General features: G+C 45.7%; 1 protein-coding gene across 6 annotated transcripts in view; it reads right to left on the bottom strand.

Moving 5' to 3' along the window:
- The window catches only part of LOC111874619 (GTPase-activating Rap/Ran-GAP domain-like protein 3), a 252542-nt gene that overhangs the window by 152408 nt on the left and 76956 nt on the right, over nucleotides 1–23178 (bottom strand). For 2 of the 6 annotated variants that reach the window (XM_023870258.2, XM_033755530.1), the window contains exon 1: nucleotides 4857–5116. The exons of 3 other annotated variants lie outside the window; for them this stretch is intronic. The gene's annotated coding sequence lies outside the window, so the exon portion shown is untranslated. Of the gene's footprint in view, nucleotides 1–4856; nucleotides 5117–23178 lie in introns of those variants that run through there. One more of the 6 variants, XM_033755528.1, reaches the window with a different exon arrangement.

Genomic DNA, 23178 nt, shown 5'->3' with positions numbered 1-23178 from the left:
TATGGCCCTGGGGTTCAGTCAGCCTCTAACAGAAATGAGTACCAGGAATTAATTAAATAATTTTTCTGGGGAGTAAAGAGCGGTCGGCGCGTAAGGCTGACAAAATGTGGGAACCTCAACGTCTCACAACCCTATGGGCCTTCACGGCCTGTTACAGGGATAGCTTTACTTTTATACTTTACAGTGATCAGCGCTCGTGCAATGAGAAGAACTATTCAAATAAGATCATGCATTACAATTCAATAATTAATCTGTAACTAAAAAACACCTGAAGATGACCCGATAAGGGTCGAAACATATAGTATGTTATAAATTAATAAATATTTGTTGCGTTGACGGCTAAATTAGTAAAGGAACAATATTATTGCAAGACGTTATTACACCCCAAAGGCAACATTGCAGAAACCTTAACTCACGCACATGTGACGAGTGTCATTCCTCGGGACCTGATGCCATGCAGTCTGTCAGCAGTTTACCGATGTTTCGGAGGAACCTACTTTCTCCATTTTTAAAGCCGAAATATAGGCTGAGCAATCGAATGGCAAGCAATTCGGTTTACTTTTGGTCTTTGAAGATGGAGGCAGTTAGTTCCTCCGAAACGTAGGAGGCACATACCAAACAGCACGGCGTCACATCTCACCGCCGTGAGAACCTCAGTTTTCACTGAGCATGTGAAACTGCTCGTTGCTATGCGATGGAAATCAAATCAGTAGCACTATGTGCTGTTCTTACAGTACTGAAGGGACGCTAAATAAGTTGAAGAGGATAGTTCAAATTGAGCACGCAATAATTCATTATCTGGTGGCGCTGATACTGACATCTATATTCATGATGCTGATACCAACGCAGTTTATAATTGAGTATTTCCGTATATGAAGTCACTACAACGAAAACAGGGCGTACACTTCCGGTATTTCCCACCAGGAAAATTAAAGATATTCAGAAACAAAACGATTACATTTCAACTAGGCTACAGCATGGGGAACCAAGGAACAGGGGTTCGATTTCCTGCCGAGAACAAAGGTTTTGCTCTTCATAGAGACAAGTTCTGAGGCCTACCCTTTCTCCTGTCCAGTGGATAGCAGAGGTTCGTTCCCCGGATGTAAATCGGCCGGCGAATAAGGCTGACCACTCCGGGGTTAGGAACACGTGGAGTTCCACTTCCATTACCCCATATACACCTCCACGGCTTAAATGGTTATCGAGGGTCTTTACCTACAAGTTATGCCAACGAAGCATACAGGTATTCCACGGCGTCGAATAGGGCTGAAGAATGATTATGAACTGTAAATACCGAAGGATTCACAAGGAGACGGTGATGACGACATTTGAAGGTGCTGCAAGCGTACGTCCCTCGCCAAAATTATTTAATTAAGGGCATGACCAACTGAGGCACTGTTTCTCACCACGAGAGACGCTCCTCCGGCGAGATACCATCCCGGGACTGTCTAGTTGTAATTCAGCTACTGTCCTCCTTAGGCTTAGGGTGCCACTATTGTCCTTAATGCCCCCAGTGTCATAAACCCATGGGCTGACCTTGTGCGAGACCGGCCAGGAGGAGTCTTGGGTTCTCTGCTCGTGTGCCTTGAAGACCTAAAAAGGTTTATGATGGGCCTCTCGAAAAATACGAATGTAGGACAGAGGCCGGGCTCGACCCTCGCCTTTCCCTTGTTACTTTTCTTGTTTTGTTTTATGCCCACTGGGGGACTTGTAAAGTAGGGGTAGCCAGTAGGATGGACGGAGCGGCTAGCTTGGAGGACTTGTAAAGAGAGGGCAGTTGGTTATAGGGAGCGGAGGAGGACAGTTGTTTACAGTAGGGGTAGTGAGTAGGATGGACGGAGCGGCTAGCTCCCAGGACTTGTAAAGAGAGGGCAGTCGCTTATAGGGAGCGGAGGGGGGCAGTTGTTTACAGTAGGGGTAGTGAGTAGGATGGACGGAGCGGCTAGCTCCCAGGACTTGTAAAGAGAGGGCAGTTGGTTATAGGGAGTGGAGGAGGACAGTTGTTGAAATGTGGACAGAGAACAGAGAAGTGTTTTACAGTAGGGGTAGCGAGTAGGATGGACGGAGCGGCTAGCTTGGAGAAATAATATAAAGATTTATCACTCTATGAAACTTTAAATTAAGACTGCAACACACGGTGTGTTCTGGAGCCCCCGGATTCATGAACCCCGAAGTGAGTTCCACTCGCATATCCGAAGCACCCGTATCCTGAGATAAAGAACTCAGGCTCGAGCGACAGCCGTGGCAGCTGTACGTCGGCGGGCGGCTACAGTAACCCTTACAATCATGATATTTTGCTGGGGGTGAATTTGACCATACAAACCTGAAAACTCTGGCCCAAATTCGAAGAATGCAACTTCCGAACACAAGTCTAGCGCGTTACGTCAGCTTTATGGGTTACTACCTAGCAATTTGGTGTAAGTCACACGTGGAAATATACGTTTATTAGGCAGGATGCAATTTGCCCAATTCAACCGCAAACTGCAGTTCCAGAGATGGCCTCTCTGAGTTAGGTCACTGTCGAACCATACCAACATAAGCAACGTTTTGTGAGACCACGCCTGTCGGTCTAATATTCCGTTTCTGTGTACTGAAAAAAGTCCCCAATACCCCTCCTATCCAATGTGTACTGGGGGCTACTTCCCGAGGGGTAAAGCAGCAGGGACGTGAAGCTAACCACTCACCTCCATCTAGTGCCGAGGTCGAGAATGGTGAAGCTATACTCCGCTCCCCCCATACGTATACATGACCGTCATCAGGTGTCTGTCACTATGCACTGTTGCATTAGTGATGGAAACATATACTTACTTACTTACTTACGGAGCTGAGCCCTTCTTGAGAAGCCAAATGTGCAGCTACTCAAGAATTTGCCTGCATTTTATGGAACCCGAAGGTTCATTATCGTGTTCATAAGAGCCCTCCACTGGTCTCTATCCTGAGCCAGATAAATCCAATCCATAACATCCCATCCTATCTCTCTAAGATCCATTTTAATATTCTCCACCCACCTACGCCTTGGTGTTCCCTGTGGTCTCCTTCCTTCTGACTTTCCCACCAATATCCTATATGCATTCCTCTTCTCCCCCATTCGTGCTACACCCCGGAAACATATAAGTACGAATTAACTGCTACACTTGTGTAACGGGGTACTTAAATACGATATTACACAATAGTACACAGAGTTAGTACTTTCTCAATAACGTGAATGCTGGTAATGGTGCAAAATGCTATTTTAATGCTTGGTATTTCATTTGTTATTGTGAAACTTTAACAACCGAACAAATCACCGCTATTAAAAGCGAAGTACGTGACCTCTCCTAATTACCAACATCGCGTTTTTCCTCTCCCGACCATAAGAAGTCAGGTCTCACAAAACGTGCCCTGCGCAGTACAGAACTGGCGTGTTTTATTGCAACTTCAAAGTTGTTTACCAACACGAAGAGTTCATTATTTTGCTAATTTCTCTTTTATAAGTATATAACTGCTTGAGCTGTGAACAAGAAGACCGGATAGACAGATTCCTGTTTTTGTGACTGAGTTACTGCGGCTGGTTCAGCAGTAAGAGACGTCACAAAGTTCATTGAAGCGTCATATTCGCGCCTCCGTCCGTCGCAATAAAATATTAAGCAACTGACTCTTTTGACCGAAACTTGGTATGAACATCATGATACCAGATGTCATCAAACATCTGTAATTGTAAAATACAAGTAATATCATCAAGAAGACGTGCGAATTTGCGAGCTGGAAGCAACATAAGCGGGACTAACTTCCTGAAATTTTGTGTGATAACAGATATTCCAAAAATATATGAAATTTCTGTTTTGTGGTATGCAAAACAACAGCGCGGTGATCGTGTGAAATCAATATTTAACTTTTCATTATATACGGTTAACTACTGAGCAACTGGAGAGAGTCACGTGACAATTTGTATGGACATGGATCGAGAACACGCACCGATTCTGAGGGAAACAATTTTCNATCATTCACTGCACAATTCTTCATTTCTATGAGGATTGTTTATGAAACCCATTCAGAGATTGCTCTGGGCCCAGAAGCAGGAGCCGCTACAAGTAGCACTTCTCAAGCAGACTAGTTCGGTCGAAAATATCAAGTGAATACTTCTTTATTTAGTTATATATAATGAGCGACATATATACACACGGCCACGTGATCACCTCCGGCCGGCCGTATGCGTTAGGCATGGCGCGAACGGGTTTCAGCAGTACAACCCTCACAGTTCCTGCTAATCTCACGGTATTTACTGAGATAATGAAGGGAAAATGCGTGTCATAAGCTCTTCACAGAACTTCCTGTTATTGGCAGCAACACAAGAAACACATACTTAATACGAGCAGACAATATCCAACGAATGTAAGCACAGGCTAAGCAGAATATAGAATTAGCACGGCCTCTGCCCAGATTATGCCTCAACGTCATCGAACCTTACTCCGTCCCCACCCTCATAACTTCCATTCTAATCACATCAAGTTTTGAAACAGACAACCTGTAACTTCTGTCAGTACCAACTTTATTATTATTATTACTCATGGAGCTGAGCCCTTCTGGAGGAGCCGCCAACTACTCAAGAATTTCCCAACATTTTATGGAACCCAAAGGTTCATTAACGTGTTCACAAGAACCCTCCACTTGCCCATATCCTCAGCCAGATCAATCCAATCCATGCCATCCCATCCTATCTTTCTAAGACCCATTTTAATATTGTCCACGCACCTATGCCTTGATCTTCCCAGTGGTCTCTTTCCTTCTGGCCTTCCCCCCAATATCCTATATCCCAACATGGCTTTAAAATACCTCTTATATAATCTAATATACTTTAACGACATATCCATACGTACTTGTGGGAGCTATAAATACTCGAGACTTCTCTAACTACATTACTGATTTATCTACCCCCCAGTTAACGGGATATACATATACGCATGTTACATTATTGTTGACACTAGAATTCGTTAGGTTCTTCACTCACGTAATGCACACACACTAATTCATATGTCTAATAAAAGAGTTCTAACGTTTAACTCGACTGTGTTTTGTTTACATCGTTACGACGAACTGCATGCACGTCAGGACGCGAAGTGGCCACCACGTCATACGCCTCGCGTGAATAGCGGCAAACTGAACTGAAGTTTTCCCGCGACAAGCAGCGCCACTAGTTCAACAAACCGCCACCATGCTATGCGCAGACAGACCTCGCTTACTACACATGTAAAAAATGTCCCATCTCCTTCTATAAACTGCCTTCACACAGCCTGGAGAGCGAGTCACATAACACATAAACAATGCGCTTAACACGGAACACTGCTTTCATTATAGCACGACTCTAGCTCGGATATAGAAGTATAAGCAGGGAAATACTCGTAGAAAAGTCGGTAAAATTATGATGGATTTTTACACGCAAAAAAAGTCAAAGAAAATAATTCAGTTCGTGGTATCCGGTCGTATGGAAATTAGTACCGTAAAACCCGGTAGGGATATTTAGTAACATTCACGGTATATTTTATACCTGAGTTCATGGCCCAAGTTTCATATTCCGTGAAAGTCGGTATGCAGGTATTGCCATCTATCTGTTGCAGCATGCACATGTGCTGTTGTTTGGTGTGGAAGGGGAACTGCTATATTACGTAAATGGTCCGCTTGTTACACAGAGCAACAGATTTTCAAATTCCTTCCATTAAATGCTCGAGAAAAGCTGCTTCTAAGCCTCGAACCCTGATCACAAGAGCGACGTTGACAAAGCTGCATTGCACCAGACAGTACTTATCAAATTACTTAATTTGCGATTTAGCAAAGACGGCTTCGGGCTGAACGGTCAATGGGTCGGAGTTCGAATCCCGGTAGGAGCAAGATTTTTCTCTTCTTCAAGTAGTCAAGACCGGCTCTGGGGCCCGCTCAGCCTCCTATCAAATGGATAACCTCTGGCTTTTTTCCAGGGGTTGAAGCGGCCGCGGAGTGAAGCAGACCACTCACCTCCAACTAGTCCCGAGATCAAGAATACCTGGCTGTATATATCCATCCTGCTGGTCACGGTAGCCGAACAGTCTAAGGCATGTACTGTCTTCGCTCGCTTGGAAACCGGGATAGTGGGTTCCAATCCCACTCAGAGCATGGATGTTTAGTTTGTGTGTGTGCGTTTTTCTGTGTTTGTGTACAGGTAGAGGCCTTGCGACGAGCTGATCACCCGCCCAAGGAGTTCTACCAAATGTGTAAGATCTAGAAAAACCGAAGTGAACGGAGAAGTTCATGGAGGTAGGCCTAGGCCCACTGGGGCTGTAGTGCCAAGGAAAAAAAAATGTTCAGATACTCCACGGAACTGTCAACCTCATACACTGTGTAGCCAACCTTACGGAAGAAAAGTAGTAAGTCTCTCTAGATTTCCCACCAGTGTATTAAGTATGTTTAACAAAAGAATCTAGTGGCTTTCCAGTGATAGGCCACACCACAGCTGAAGCGATTAGTCGCTGGTTTCCCGCCTTGGCCGTCAGGGCTCGACCTCAGGTCATGTCATGTGGGATTTGTGGTCGACGAAGTGGTACTGGAACAGGTTTCTCCAATTATATAGTTTTCCCTTGTCAATTCAACCGACCGCTCCAAATTCATCTGATACAATAGCTCAACTTGTGGCCCACTCACCCCACTCCGCAAATTAGAGAAATTATTTTCCTAAAAGTGACGTCAGATTTATACAATAACTTGACGAAAAGCATGCTCGTTCCGACAGCAGATGGAGTTGTAACAACGGCTTCTACTAATTACGTGTGTAGCTGTTAACAGACCGTACAATCTTGTCCCTGCATTGAGCCTTCCGGTCACGTGTGCAAGCCGACTGCAGAGCCGCCACTGCCCCTTCCCCAGAGCAGGGATAAGGGGCATGGAACTCTGTAACTGCGGTTCAATCTACCCAAAAAATACTGCGCATGCGGAAACGAAACTCCCGGTGTAAGCCATAATCCCACGCACGCACGCACGCACCCACCGTAACACCCTCACCCCACGCACAAACAGGTTTGGGTAATTATTTTTACTCGAAGGTCGGATTCAGCCACAAACCAATTGTGCTGACTGAACTAATGGGCTCCATGGAGCAAAATCCTTCTTGAGAAGGTGACAGCCTCTTGATAAACAAATTTCCTACCACTGTCTGGTTTTATGGTTCCCCCAACGAACCCGTCAATGGCTCAGACTTAATTGCGTCGAATAATACTGTGACATGTAGACCCACTGTCAAGTAACATATGTGTAAACAGTACAACAGACGTTGCTAGGGAACAGGTCTGTGGACATGTCGTTTCACTGCCAACGATAACAGACAATAAACGAAGCGGTGTTTTCTGTGCGGTCAGTGCCGGAGCTATGTAATGGGTACTATTACGAGGATGACCGTGCTGTCGAGGACCAGCGGCAATTCTAAACGAGAGAGCTGTCATCTCGTCAAAGAGGGTTCACCACATCAGCTAAACAGAAACCGTTTGGCAGTAACAAATATCTCGTCTTGGGCCCCAGACGGGGGCCTTGCACGAAAAGAGAGACTGGCAGGCTGACCGTCGGTCGCAACATAATTTTGACTTTGTGTTGTTGTTGAATCAGTTGAGAAGTGAGAAACAGGTAGCTGAGGCGGGGGGCAGTTCGGAAACACAGAGGAAGGGGAAAGTCTGCCATTGGAAGCCGTTACCAAGCAACGGCTAGTGAAGACTGAGAGTGCTTTATGTGTGCTGTAGTTGCAGTGCTCTTTGAAGCGCTTAACTCATGTGAGACTGTCATAGTTACTTGTAGTTACGTTCTGTAAGTGTCCAATAAACCCGATTACCAACCCAAACCAAGTCTATAGTCACTGAATGTGTGACAATATGATAAATGAATAATGGAATGGGAAGGATCTGGAAGGAAACAGTCATTACCTAATTCGATACATTATCCTGGTATTTGCGTGGCGAGACCAAGGTACACCGCAAGAAACCTCTGTCGGCGGAAAACATGGAGTTATATTTCGAAAGACAGAACTCAACATATAGCTTGAAAAGCAAAATATCTGCGACCCCCCCCCCCTCCACACGAAACCGGGGCGTTTTGACGGTCACTAGTTTCTGAAAATGTGTTCATAGAAACTTCACAATGGCGTCTGTTCAGCACCAGAATTTGGGTATCGACAGACGTGAAGCATAAATTTTATTTCTAAGACAGCTTTCTCACGAAGAGAAGGCGGAGCAAGTAGTAAGTGGAAATTATTGATCTCGGTCTTTCTGCTGTTCATTTCCGGGTACACTGAGTTTCAGCAATTACTCAGTGAATGCCGGCGTACCACAGGGAAGTGTGCTGGGACCATTACTCTATCTAATTTACACCTCAGACCTGCCCACCACAGAGAAAACAATCATAGCAACTTTTGCCGACGACGCGGCCATACTATCAACAAGCAGAGATCCTCAACTAGCATCACAATACTTACAAAACCACTCAGATCTCTTTGAACAATGGGCCACCACATGGAAAATCACAATTAATCAGGCAAAATCTGTTCAGACAATATTCACCACCAGGAAAATAACATGCCTACAAGTCTCCATCCAGAACACACCAATTCCAGTGCAATCCAAGGTAAAATACTTGGGACTTCACTTGGACCAAAAATTAACATGGCAAAAACATATTAAAACCAAACGTCAACAAATGAACGTGAAACTCCGTGAAATGTCATGGCTCATGAACCGTAAGTCAAAATTATCCTTAAAGAACAAACTGATACTGTACAAATGCATAATTAAACCTATATGGACATATGGAGTTCAACTGTGGGGCTGTGCAAAGCCATCAAATACACAAATCATCCAAAGGCTACAGTCCAGAGTTCTACGAACAATCACCAACTCACCCTGGTACGTCTCCAATCGGACGCTCCACAACGACCTGCAAGTCCCATATGTAACAGACGAGATACGAAGATTAGCTCTACTCTACAAACAACGACTACAAGGACATGACAACAGATTAATTGAAGAATTAAGAAACCCTCCCAACATTGCACGGAGACTGAAGAGACAGTGGCCATCCGACCTTCCGAACAGACAAAATTAGGTTAAGCAATAAATTCTAGCATCAATTGTGTTTAAGAGCATCGACGCTGGTTGATTCTCTACTCACGTTCCTACTTTTAACCAATTTACTTATTGCTCCTTACTGTGGTGAGTAGATGGTAAATTCGCAGAGAAATAAAAAAAAATTGAGTTGCATAGCAACCAAGCAACTGCAAGAGTCATAGAAAAATGAGGAATATATTTCCGTTTCGTACAGTATACGCGAACGGACAACAATACTTGCCTCGCCTTCTCTTCGTTTGAGGATAGTAAAGTAGGTTTACTGGCATAGTGCTTGGGTGTAGGAAAACCTTTTCCCCTCAGTCCATAGAAAACAACGCCTGCAGTTGATATAGAATCGTTAAGTCGCCTACGGACAGACCGACGAGCTGCCTCGAGCTACCCCTATACATAACTCACGCGGAAGCACAGCCCAAGACATCGCGTGTTCGCTGATGTTTGTGGAAAGTTTATTCTGAAGAGAATCATCAATAATGAATGAACCGGGGGAACAGAATGGGATAAAAATAGGATTTCTTTTCTTACACACAAGCACAAACAAGGTGTACAGTATAAAGGGAAAGTAAATAAATTTGAACTGTCCAAATTGACATTTATGGGTATTTTTATATCATATGATGAATGATATCTCTTTTTTGGGGAATACAGTGAAAGGATATCATGACGTCAGCAGGCGCACAGATTTATTCACGGATTTGATCGTTAAATTGCAACGCGTATGCTGCATAAGAAGCATCGCAGTACGTCAACTTCATTTGCATAAGTAACAAGCACGCACGGGATATTCTCATACCAACAGAACTACCCACTCACCTTCCATTCGACTCTACAGCCCTGGGTGAGCCTTGGCCTCCTCTAAACCAATGCGTGCTGCCATAGGAATGGGCCCACGCAAGATGACCCGAGGCTTGTTGTTTGGTTCCTGAACACAATTCTTTTTATAGGATGAGGTTGTTAGCCTCATGCTCAACCCCCAACCTGGAGCACCAACAGAACTACTTGACGGGAAAAGTTTCGTTGCTTTGTACAGCTGACTGTTATCAAGCTTGTCTCACGAGTACTCTGTTGTAGAATGTGGCGCCGTATAATTTTGCAAAAGTTTACAAACCTTTCGGAGCAAACACTACTTCCTTCCTCAGGATCGAAGACTAAGCCAAGAAATCAACATAAATCAAGCAGTATCCACAACGAAAATGGAGGCACGTGCCCTTGGAACGCACGTGAACTTACACCAGATCACACGGCCTCACATTCCTGAAGATGGTACCCTTCATAGCAAGTATAACTAGAATGATCAAGACAAGGAGGGTGGGCAGGGCAAGTAGCACTAAGGGAGAAGAGGGATGCACATAGGAGATCTGTGGGAAAGTCAGATGGAAAGAGACCACTGGGAACACCAAGGTGTAGGTGGGTGGACGATATTAAAATGGATCTTGTAAAGAAAGGATGTGATGGTATGGACTGGATTGATCTGGCTCAGGATATGGACCGGTGGAGGGCTCTTGTGAACACGGTAATAAACCTTATGGTTCCATAAAATTCTGGGAAATTCTTGAGTAGCTGTACATTTGGCGGCTTCTCAAGAAGGGCTCAGCTCCGTGAGTGAGCGGGTACCCTTCATAGATACAGCTCTGAGAACCTGAAATGCAGCATACTGTGTTCCATTATAGGCCTATAGAAACATGTGAGTCTTATGTTTCTTGTTTTCTAACGGGGAACACCCAAATGTGTGGAATTTGCTAGATAGGTACCTAGTTCAGTTGGTATAGCGACGGGCTACGGGCTGGACGGTCGGGGTTCGATTCCCGGCAGGGGCGAGATTTCTCTCTTCTTTGTAGCGTCCAGACCAGCTCTGGGGCACACCCGTAGCCCTGCCCAATGGGTTTCGGGGGTACTTTCGCCGGGAGTAAAATGGCCGGAGTGTGAAGCTGACCACTCACCTCCATCTAGTGCCAAGGTAAAGAACGGTGGAGCTATACCTCCACTTCTTTCATAGTGCGAAATTGTTTAAGCACAGCGAAATCTTCAGCTTTGTACCCTTTCCTACACGAATGGTAACGGGGGTTACCGCAGCGTGCAAGCATTTCAGTAGAGTTTTTGCTTGGTATTCAGATCTTCATTCCAAAACTTTTGATTGTAATGTCACGAACACACCTCCTCTCTTCAGTTCTTACGGACTCGTCCAGCTAGCCTGTTCCAATTCACAGTTAACTGCTGAATTTTCAAATCTTCTCCTAAACATTTGGCAGGGTCTCCACGAATGTGGGTTAAGCCCACTTCATGGCGTCCACTGACCTACACAGGAAGACACGAACACACACAGAAATGGACAAACATCCATACTTCGAGTGGTAGTCGAACCCAGAATCATAGTATAAGATTTGAGGTTTACACGGCGCTGACTATGAAAAATGCCATCTTCTGGGATATGACGTCGTATAGATATTGTGTTAACCGACGTTTAGGAGGAACGTATCGCCTCTATCTTCAGGGTATAAGAAATCCGCGAGCGAGGAACCAGCTCAATCTGCAGCCATCTGCTCACGCTGAAGAGGGAGGTGATACGTTCCTGCGAAACGTAGGTCAACACAATACATATACGGCGTCATATCGCAGAAGATGGCATTCATCAAAGGATCCTAATGTTCGAGAGGTCGAAGACAGTAGAAGTGTCATTAATATGCTCTGAGTGCCAATTATATTCCTTTTCAAATATTTCAGCTGTTTCAGACTGTGCTATTTACATGAAGAACCGCACTGCGGGCAATAAACGTGTAATTCTGGGTGTAGTTAATGTCCTAACAGATGAAATGTTGGAGAAAACAAATTACAGCGTAGACAAATCATACAGTAACACGTTATAACGGAATGTACCGAAGAGAGAAAAGTACGTACGTGGTTCCTGTCTGAGCGGAACGGAGGTTCTTACAGGTTCCAGCAGCAAAACACTGAATACACAAAACCAGTAAGAGTCTTGAACCGATTAAACTGGCTCACGCTAAAATCTGTCTGTCCACCGTTCTGTAAACTTCCCCAACTGTTCTATGGCATACGCGTGTGTATGTAGATGTGTTAAGTGATGGTATACTTCTTTTTTTATTGCTAGTGGGGTGGGACTAAGTCCCTTGTACTGCGGCCACTTCTGGCCTCTTGTACCAGCCCCAGATGATAGGTGAGGGTGATTGTGGAGCAATTGCTGGAATGAAGATTGGAAGGAGAAACCGAGGTACTCGGAGAAAACCTGCCCCAGCGCCACTTTGTCCACCACAAATTCCATTTCACCAGACCCGGGATCGAACCCGGGCCACCGCGGTGGGAAGCAGCAACTAAAAATGATGGTATAGCAGTGGGCCGAATTTAATTGTAAGCATTTTCTTCATCCAATTTTGGGGCCCAAACTTTATTCCAGTGAGTGGTACAAAATAGCCTGCTAACTGCAGCGCGTTCTGAAGTATCACTGTAAAGATAAATTATACAGTTAGCAAATTTCGCAGTGAAAATGAGGAATCATACGCACATCAGGGAAAGTTTTAATAAAGTTTCCGGTTATTTGGCTACCAATTGAAATTTGAAACAGGTTCATTAAAACATCAGAGGGAGAATGTTTCGCAGATACAGCCCTAAAATTTGTCGGTATAATGTTGGTAACACTGCTGACGTGCGAGAGATGCAACTGGAAATGATGAAGGAATTGAAAGTGATTCTCAGTGCTTGTTGACACAGGAATCGCCTCAGTATCCAGCGACTCCCCTTCAATATTCAATAGGGCACAGCAAATTACTCTGCCGTGCACTTCACATCTGGCTGCACACGCAGACCCACAGGGAACAAACATAAAATCCCATCCAGTCGGTTTTTATCTGAAATTGCTTTCCTACCAGCTTTCACCATAATCATCATATTGACCCACTTTCGAGACTAATCTCTAGTCCGAACCATATAACACACGAAATTAAATAACTAACTATACTGGGCTGTGTCCTTGAGAAGCTGCTAGTTCGCATAGTGGGGGGGGGTCAATCCAGTTGGGTCCACTGATTGGCCTATTGTACCTGCCCCGGGTGATTATGATGATGGAGAATTTGGTGGAATGAAGATTGGCAAGGGAAACCGAAGTACTCGGAGAAAACCTATCCCAGCGCCACATTGTCCACCACAGATCCCACTTGACCAGACCCGGGTTTGAACCCGGGCCGCTGCGGTGGGAAGCCAGAGACTAACAGCTTGGGCTATGGCGCGGCAGTAAGCCGCTAGTTGGTCAGCTATTCAATAATTTACCAATATGAACCCGAAGGTTCATTACCGTGTTCACAAGAGCCCACAATTGGTCCCTATCCTGAGCCAGATGAATCCAGTCCATGCCACTCCATCCTGTATCCCTAAGTATTATCTTCCCACCAACGTCTTGGTCTTCCTAGTGGTTCTCCTCCTTATGACACAGGACTTGTTTAAGAAAATATCGGTACCATAATGGTCCGGTTAAATTTGGAACTAAAATAATTACGGTACTCACACAGAAATTGCAACTAGTGACGGCGTCTGTCAGTAACCGTGGAATTATATTGTTAGGTGATTGAGAGACTACAGACGGGGTTTGAATTGGTAAACGGATTTACCGAACTCTTTAAACGACTTGTGACTTCACTTTACGAATCACTGTCACACACAGACTAGTGCTCTCAGTCACGGTCTTCACTACGCTGCCTGACAGAGGCTTCCAACAGTGGACGTTCCTTTGCTCTCGGGGCTCACGTCCTCGCAGGCTGGCGGCCATCTCACACCAACCTCCTACTCTTCTAACTGCCGTCTCCAATTCAGAGTCAAAGTCAGGGACACTTTACGACTGGCGGTTTACCATGGAGCCAAGCCCCTCGAGGATCACGAGCAGAGATGTTTGTTTTTGCAAGTGAACCCTTGCGGCCATAGTCCTTATGTAACGTCCTCTCTGATGAGAAGATGAGTTTGTCTTTATGAATAGATTTCGCTTCGCCTTGTCAAGTGTACGTATCGCACTTATAGCGTAAACTACTAGTCCTCGTTATATAGCCTCGGCACGGACCGCACTGAAAATGCCTCTTCCATTCTTGGGTGTTCTCTCGTTGCCAGGGGAAGTGCTTACAGAGCCGCTCCCTAGCGACGGTTGTTGTACTGTTGCCTATTTACACAGCTGTTACCTGAGTATGGGTCTACATGTCACAATATTTTAATTAACATCTTACAGTGAACTGTTAGAGGTGAGAGCAGTACCACGTTGCGTAGACCCGAATTTAAAGTTTACAGTTTTATGTCCGAAATTCGGAGCGTTAGGTTAACGGATGTTGTCTTCATGGGATCGTGAAATTCGTAACTCCGGTAGCCGCTGGGAGAAGTACAGCCATGTACTGTAGATAAAGTTGTCGCTGTGCTTCATCAGTCAAGCATTATGCCATGAAGACGTATGGGGGAGGGGAGGTATAGCTGCAACATTCTTGACCTCGGCACTACGTGGAGGTGAGTGGTCAGCTTCACGGTCCGACCGCTTTACCCCCGGCACCCAATGTATACGACGCTGGCAGAGCCCCAGAGTCGGTCTGGACGTCCCTACCAGGAATTGCGTCTTGATTCCTTGGTCGTCCAGTGCGTAGCCTGTCGCTACACGACTGAGCCATCACGGCTGGGAATGGATGGAAAGATAATATTAAAGTGGATGTTAAAGAAGGTTGTGAGAGTGACGACTAGATTCACGTGACTCAGCACATGGATTACGGTGCTCTTGTAGAGACGGTAATGGACAGCTGGATTCTACGGTAGAGGGCAATTTCTTGACCAGCTGTGGTACTGTCCGTCCCTCAAGGGAAAATTCTGTTCTGTGGAGCCGGTTACATTCGGTTTCTTTAGTGAACGCACTCTGTGACCTCTTGATATTTCGGTTGTGACTGCTCCGCGCGCTGCTCTAGCCGACAGAGCCCCCGATGGGATCGATAGACCACGTCATCACCAGCCCCCAACCGAAATTCCAGCCGGAAGCTCTAGCTCCCACCAGTCCGCTCCTGTCTGCAGTGCAGCGGTGATCGAGCTAGCTGAGGTCACCGCGTGTCATCGGCTCCACGTATTCTCCGAGTCTGCTAAATTTCGGGAGTACTCTTCTCCTCTTATACCCTGAAAATGGAGCCAACAAATTACCCCGAAACCTTGAAAACATTCTAAGAAATCATACCCCAGAAGAGAGTAGGTAAATTGGTGAAGCACTATGTCATGAAGGTGTACGGAGGAGTAAAGTACGAATTCAAGCATTCTTGACCCCGGCAATAGTTCGAGGTCACTGGTCAGCTTCAAGCCCCGACAGCTTTATATCTGAGAAAAGCCCTCGGTCCCCATTGGATAAGAGGCTGCGTGGGCCCCAGAACCGGTCTGGACGACGTGGAGAGAAGAAAAATCTTTCCCCCACCGGGACTCGCACTCCGACCCCTCGGACTTCCAGCCCGTAGCCAGTGGCTCGAATCACAACTAATAATACAATATTATGTTGCATTTGTTAATTACTTAACAATTTATTGCTTCTGGGCACGAAGGCTTGTTTCCGACAGATATGTCCAGAAAGTCATTCGTTGTACGGGATATGTTTTATGACACTTTCACCGCTATTTCGGTGAATATTATTTAGTGACACTTGTACGAATACAGGGCTGCATTCTCCTTAACAATTCACTCTGCCACTCCGAGCGGCAACGGTCGCCAAGTGACGTAACCGCGGAAAGCGTTGATTCTAAACAGGTTCTGCATTGTAAAACCTGCTTTGACTGCCTGATAACAGAATACAGAATGTAAAGAAGCAGAGAACATGTAATTGATATTGTGGCATGTCTGCTAAAATCAGAACTGTCTGGCCAGGAAAGCCTGCTAGGGAACGGCTCTTCAAACACGCCCGTCGCCAGTTGCTAAAGAATAACTCAGTATCCGTCACGCTATCGCCGCAACAGACATGTACGCAACAACGGAAGAACTGTTGGAAGATGTTTTCTGTGCGGTCCGTGCCGAGGCTATATACTGAGAACCAGTTGCCATTAAGGATCAGACCCCGTGTGTAGGAGGGTTCGAATACCTCCACCGTAGCCCTGTGACGAAAAGGGAACCAAGTGCTTGGGGGTATATATACGGTGACCTGACCCTCCAAGTTGGGGGAGTGTCGAATTTGAGACAGTAAAACATGTTCATGAGTCCCGCGGGACTCGGGCCCGAGAATGGCTGTGCTGGCGAGGGTCAGCAGGAATTGTACACGACAGGCCCATCCTCTCGTCAGAGAGGATGTTACATAAGGACTATAACCGCAAGTTCTCAATTGGCGTCAAGAAGAAACGGTCAGTCGTAAACTGACTCTGACTCTGATTACGAGCCAGTCGAGAATCACTTGATAATTGTGAGAAGTAAGAAGCTGGTAGCTGAGGTAAGGAAGCGTTCTTGAACCCGGAGGAAGGGAATCGTCTACCATTCTAAGCCGCTACTAAGCAACGGTTAGTGAAGACTGAAAAGACTTTATATGTGCTGTAATTACAGTGATCTTTGGAGTGTGTAATTCAGTTAGACTGTCGTAGTTATTTGTAGTTACGAGCTGTTCAAGATTCCAATAAATCCGATTACAAATCCAAACCCCTTCTATAGTCACTCAATCGCGTGACAATATTGTACGAAAGAGGCTTATGTACAAGATTAGATGCTGATTTAGTATACGCCAAATGATTTTATTTGCTTAAATGTTTTCCACTGCCATTCATACTAGTATTATGATCATACTGTTACGTCACGCATAAGCAAAGTCTGTAACATTAACACGATCCACATTGGAACCGACTGCAGAAACCCACGTCTGAACAAGCACATAAGTAACAGTTACCCATATTATATAATTTATATATTACATCATAGACCCAGTTACACACATTAAGGTACTCAGATAAATCAATTAGACTGCTTAGAGGCTTATGCAATGAATGTATTTTGAAAGGAACATTAAAGATCATGTTTCAGATTAATTTAAACGTATACTTAAATAAACAGAGCGTCAAAAGCCAGATCCGGCAAGAAAAATAGCAATAGAGACCACTCAGTTCACTTGCCTTCCATCCACGTTACCAGTGGCGGCATCTCCAGGCTACTGAAGGAAATAGCCATTCAAACAGTTCAGAAATCATTAACAAAATGACATCTGGCTTCAGGTCTAACTGAGGACACGCAACCCTGGTCTAAAAAACTCCCTTTTCATGTGGCAAGGCGTACTAGGCCCACCAGGTTCCCAAGACACATCAGAGATGTGATACCAGACAAGCTGCAGGAACGATACATAGGTCACAGCCAACCGTCGCCCCTTCTGTGCCAGCATGTTCAGTGGAACCATCAGAACAAGAGAACACACCCACAATTTAAACGTAAAGAGTAAGTAAACCGTCGCTTCACCAACGCCATTCAGCCAGCCGATCACAGCGTCGGGTGAAGAAGCAGAAGAAAAGGGAAAAGAGATAAAACCCTAAACACGGAGTCACTGAAAGATTTGCCCCACCCCTTCACGGGTCCAGCGGGTTGCCTCAACATTTTTCATCACATATATTCATTAACACACGTGTCATTTCCTGTTGGTTAGTATCGCGGTCCACTTTCACCCAATCACGGCTTCGTTTGCAACAGGCTGCCTAAGGCGAGAGTTACATACGGCTACCAAAACATCTTGCAAAATTGAGACCAGAGTCGTGAGACAGAAACACGATCATGAGTCCCGCGGTACCCGGAACCACGAATGACTGTGCCGGCGAGCACCAGCAGCAATTTATCCAACCAAACACAAGAATCATCCCCTATTCTGAGACCCCTGTGGCTGTATCGGGAGGTCGCGTGATGAAACCGGGAGAACTCCTCAGGTTAATTTAAACAATATAAGCAACTCAAAAAAGGGTAAACATACAAGAGAATGAAATTGTACCGCAAAGTGATATTTATTTTCTATACCGAGGCCACGGAAAGAAGTCCCATGGATTAATTCCCACCCCCCCCTACCGCCGTAACGCTCCCCACCCCAGCGCACTTCCTTATATTCCCCTCCGTTCTGTTCACAGGAATGTTGTGCTGATAGCCCTCGCTGGCTTGCTGCCTGCTTCTGCTGGCTTCTCGCTTGGCCCACACTCCACCCTGAAGATGGGTGCTACGTCGTGTGGCGTGAGAACATGAAAGCGAAGCCAGTAACTGCACTGACCGCACCCCACTGATGCCGCCTGGTGTTCAAGTTGTTATGCAAGCAATGGCCATCAGTTACGCAACCGACGGCAATCTGTTTATGTCATTCTCCTCTGTGACGCTGATTTACAGATGAAACTTTCACTCCCGGGAGTGAAGCGAAACAAAAATGACCTTGCTCTTTGCTAAGTGACAATGCTCCGTTACGGCCCTGAAACCCGCTCACTCAGCCCGTCTTGCAGAGATGGCTGCAACTTGCCGTGGACCCACTGCTCACTCGTGAGGCCTCTTTTCGAAATCGCCCTCGTTTCTGCGTAGGGCATCAACATGCCGTGAAGCACAGGACGTTAGCTCAGCGGTAACGCGCCTGACTCGTGTCCCTGGTGAGGGAAAGTGCAGCCAGAGGACAGAGGAAAGAGAGAAGGAAGATATCAGACAAGAAAAAGGAAAAAATCAAAGAAAGGTGGAATTGAGATAAACAAATAAACACGAAAAAAGAATGGAGAGTAGGAAGAAATGGGAGAACTGAAGAGAGGTAAATATGAAAATGAAACAAAACAAAAAGAAAAATAAAGAGAGGAAAGAAAGAACAGAAGTGAGAAATTAAACAAGCTATGAGAGTGGAGCAATGAAAATGGAATACAGAAAGAAACAAATAAAGAAAGAAATGAAGTTTGAAATGAAGAAAACCAATGACAGAACTAAATAAAAGTACAACAACAACAACAACAAAAAAAACAGGGCACGAAGTCATTAGATAAGGAGATAAAATATGAAGGAAAGATGAAAATGAAGACAGAAAAGTAAATAAGGAAAGGGAAGATGAAAATGAAGAGAACGAAGAAACTGAAATAGGACGGGAAAATGAATCAAATGAAAGAAGACAGAAACACAGACGGAGGAAGGAAGGGAAAGGAAGGCCTCGCGTACTGGCTGCTCTGATCAGTACAAAATGTATGGACGCATTTCATTCCGTGTTCTGAATGTCCAGCACTTCGGACGCTTCGGACGCTTCGGACTGCGTTATCGTTATGTGCCGCGCTGCTGGAGCGACGCGTCCGTTGTCACAAACTGCGTCACTTCCTCGCGTCTCACAGCTGATGACGAGTTGCATCTGCTGCTACGTGATTCAGGCCCAACAGGAAACAACTCCTTTCCTATCTCGTCCTTCACCGTCTCTCTTCAATCTCTTATCCCTTTCACGCTTTTATCGCGTCCCTCCCCAAACTTCTTCATGAAACAATGAATTATGTTATATATATATGTAAGGCCGCGCCATAGCTCAATCGGTTAGTCGCTGGCTTTCCACTGCGGCGGTCCGGGTTCGATCCCGGGTCTCGTCAAGTGGGATTTGTGGTGGACATAGTGGCGCAGGGCAGGTTTTCCCCGATTACTTCGGTTTCCCTTGCCAATCTTCTTTCCACCAATTGCTCCACAATCACCCTCACCTAACATCTGGGGCTGGTACAATAGGCCAGAAATGGCCGCAGTACAAGGGACTTGGTCCCACCCCACTAGCAATAAAGAAAATACATATTAGTAAGACTTGAGACTTTCACGGCGGTGACTATGAACAATGCCGTCTTCTGGGATGTGGCGCCGTGTAGATCTTGTTTCGGAGGAAAGTATCGCCTCCATCTTCAGGGTAGAAACATCCACGAGCGAGGAACCAGCGTGTGCAGGTGGCTGCCCAGAAGACGGCATTCTTCACGTTCCATATTTATTCTCCACGCGGCTGTGTCTGAACATTGAGACTTGTCACAGAAAACCAGCATGGGGTGATAAGGGAGCAACCTCCACACAGAACGTCTCTTAGAGACACAGTATACATTCATAAAGTCAAATCGGTTATGTTACGTAGGGAAATAATCGCTGCTTATTCTCAAAATCAATATCCATTATACGTTCTATGCAAGCAATATGTGAAGTATTTAAAATGATGAGACAGGTGGTACACATTATTACCACTACGTTTTAAAGGGTTAGTACGTACTTCCTAATCGCAACAACAGAACGGTAAACAGCAGCAAAAATGGAACGCAGAACCTTGATCTGATAATTGCTACACGACGGCCTTCAATGTGCTGGAATTAAGCGGAAGTTGCTATCTAGAGACAACCGACCTTCGCGTAAGGACAGCCCCAGCTGCACCTCAGTCCGAGTTCGCTAAACTTAACTACGGAGGCCGCTTCTATCAAACAGTACAAATTACGTTAATTGTTTTACAATTTCATCACCATTGTAACATATAGGTCAGAGCCAAGGCAGGACACAGATACCTCGCTGTTGTACTGTGACAAACTTGCTCAAGGCAGGAGCTGCGCAGCCGGAGAAACAGCCGTTGCCATGCAATGACTGCGAAAGCGTGACGTATATACCAGACCTGATTCGAGGTAAAATCTTGGTAAACACGTTCCCGGGGAAACGAGAAATGCAACAGTTGGGCTGTAACAATGGAAACCGGGGTTTCTATGCGGTCCGTGCCGAAACGTTTTAACCGAGAGAAGCCAGTCGCCTCTGTGGTCTAGTGTCAGAGTTCCTGGCTACAGATCCAGAGGTCAGGCCCCGGTCTAGAAAACCGAAATTAATGGCCGTGGGGATTCGTTGCGCTGACCACGCGACACTCTCTATCAGCTAAAGTTGGAACTAACTTCGCCGACAAGCGGCGGTCGTTCGGTCGGTATAGTTCGCTTGTAGACTAAAATCACGAAGTTTGTTTGTTGTTTGAAACCAGCTGTCAGCATTCAGTTTCATCAGTTGATGATCGGGCTGTGAAGAGAAGACTAGAAGGTTCGTGTGAAATGGTCGTCAGTCTGGGAGCTTGTTGAGTGCTCAGCTGAAAGTCGGGCTGTGAAGAGAAGACGTGATGTGATATTTAGAGTATAAGTCATTGAGACTGTTATAGCTCCTGTGTTAAAATCGGTTTCCAGGAAACGGCTAGTGGAGACTGTAACACACTGAGGACACTAGTGTGTGTAACAGTGAACTGTGGGGCCGCGCCATAGCTCAAGCGGTTAGTCGCTCGCTTTCCACCTCGGCGGCCCGGGTTCGAGCCTGGGGTCTGGTCAAGTGGGATTTGTGGTGGACAAAGTGGCGCTCGGGCAGGTTTCCTCCGAGTATTTCGGTTTCCCCTGCCAATCTTCATTCCACGTTCCACACTCACCCTCACCTAACATCTGGGGCTGGTACAATAGGCCAGATGTGGCCGCAGTACAAGGGACTTAGTCCCACCCCACTAGCAATAACAAAAAGCAGTGAACTGTACAGTGTGGAGCGCTATGGTTATTTGTAGTACGACTTTGAAGTTGTCAACAACTCAAATATGCAACCGAAGCCCCACCTAAAAGTCACTCTTGCTGCGTGAAGGTATACATGTATTTGTGTAATGTCGTTTCGTGACGCAGCGACAAGGACAGATCGGGCAGGTTAGTTTAACGGTTATGGCTTTGGTTTTAACTCGGCAGCTGATTGGTCTGACAACGGGTTTGGGGGTCTGTGACAGTCGCTGCGCAGTAATAGCGATACAGTACTTCCAAACGTCTCCTTACAGATCGTAAACATCGACAATCCGCAACACTGACATCTGATTCGACTTTGCAATACGAGGTAATCCCTAAATCTAGGCACCGTGTTCTGAGGGCGTGTGAGTGGCGCGAAGTACTGCTCCAGGTATTCTAGATCTGGAAGGAGACCACGGAATCCATACACACGCTGTAAAGTATAGGAACAGAGTGTTTCGACCCTGTACTTGCCATGCAGTCTTCACATTCTAGTTGCAGAATTCGATTCTCGTCTCTCAGGACGGTCACTTGATATACAGGGCCCCTCCTCAACCGCTTCATGCAAATGCTGGGATCATAAAATTGGTCACGGCCGCTATATTTCAAACCCTCCCCAACTATCATCCATTTTGACGTTATGTGACCTATGGAACTGAGAAAGCGTCGTTAAATGTACTAAGAAACGAAGTGTAACTGAGAGCTGTCCAAGGAGTCTGTACGTCAGTGGCAAATTCTACTAACCTGCTAGAAGTTCATCTCCTGGCCACTAAAAGCGACAGAGTCATACGAAATGTTTCACTTTCTACATTCAGCTAAAAGCTCTGGTGTTTCTCTTGGAGCCAGCCGCAGTTATTGTGACACGTTGTCACATGCAGACCCATTGCCAAGTAGCAACTAGTGTAAACAGCCGAGAGCACAACAGCCGTTACTAGGGAACACCTCCGTGGACACGTTTCCCCGGCAAAGATGTAGCACGTAATGGTAGGACAGAAGTTTCCTGCACGGTCCGTGCCAGGGCTATATAACGAGGACTAACAGTTCGGTAGCCCCTCCTTCGGGCAAAGCCTGGGAACCTTCTTAAATCGATGCTCTTTCGTTCTTTCTTCTTTCTCTTTCTCTCTCTCTCACAGGTAGCCCCTCCACAACAGAGATTTAAATTTATCAATACTTAAACAGTTACAACCCTTTGGAAATGTGATACACAAATGTTTGCTGCTCATCCAAAGTATGCAAAAAAAATGTAGAATCAAATATGTAAACTTTTAAACTAAAGCAACAGCCAGATAGAGTCTAATGTTACGGTTCGCGCATTTAATGCCGGACTGCTGGGTAGAAGTCAGTTTGCATCCGGAAGGTCCTGCGACCGGCCAACTCCATCAAGATCTTCGTGGTATTCCTAGGTCCTAGAGCAAATGCTGAGTTGGTACCCAAATTCCACGTTGTACTGCATGCCTCACATGCAGCCCTCGCAATGTTATCTAAGAAAAGAATACTATTGAGCCGATCTCTTCGGCTCATTGCTAGAGCTCCCCTCTCCTAGATGGCAGCAGCGGCTCCTCCCACTCTTCACCTGTTTACTCTGTAAT

This window comes from Cryptotermes secundus, unplaced genomic scaffold (genome assembly GCF_002891405.2).
Source record: "Cryptotermes secundus unplaced genomic scaffold, Csec_1.0 scaffold1817, whole genome shotgun sequence".
Lineage (NCBI taxonomy): Eukaryota > Metazoa > Arthropoda > Insecta > Blattodea > Kalotermitidae > Cryptotermes > Cryptotermes secundus.
This window is presented reverse-complemented; position numbering and strand designations above follow the sequence as displayed.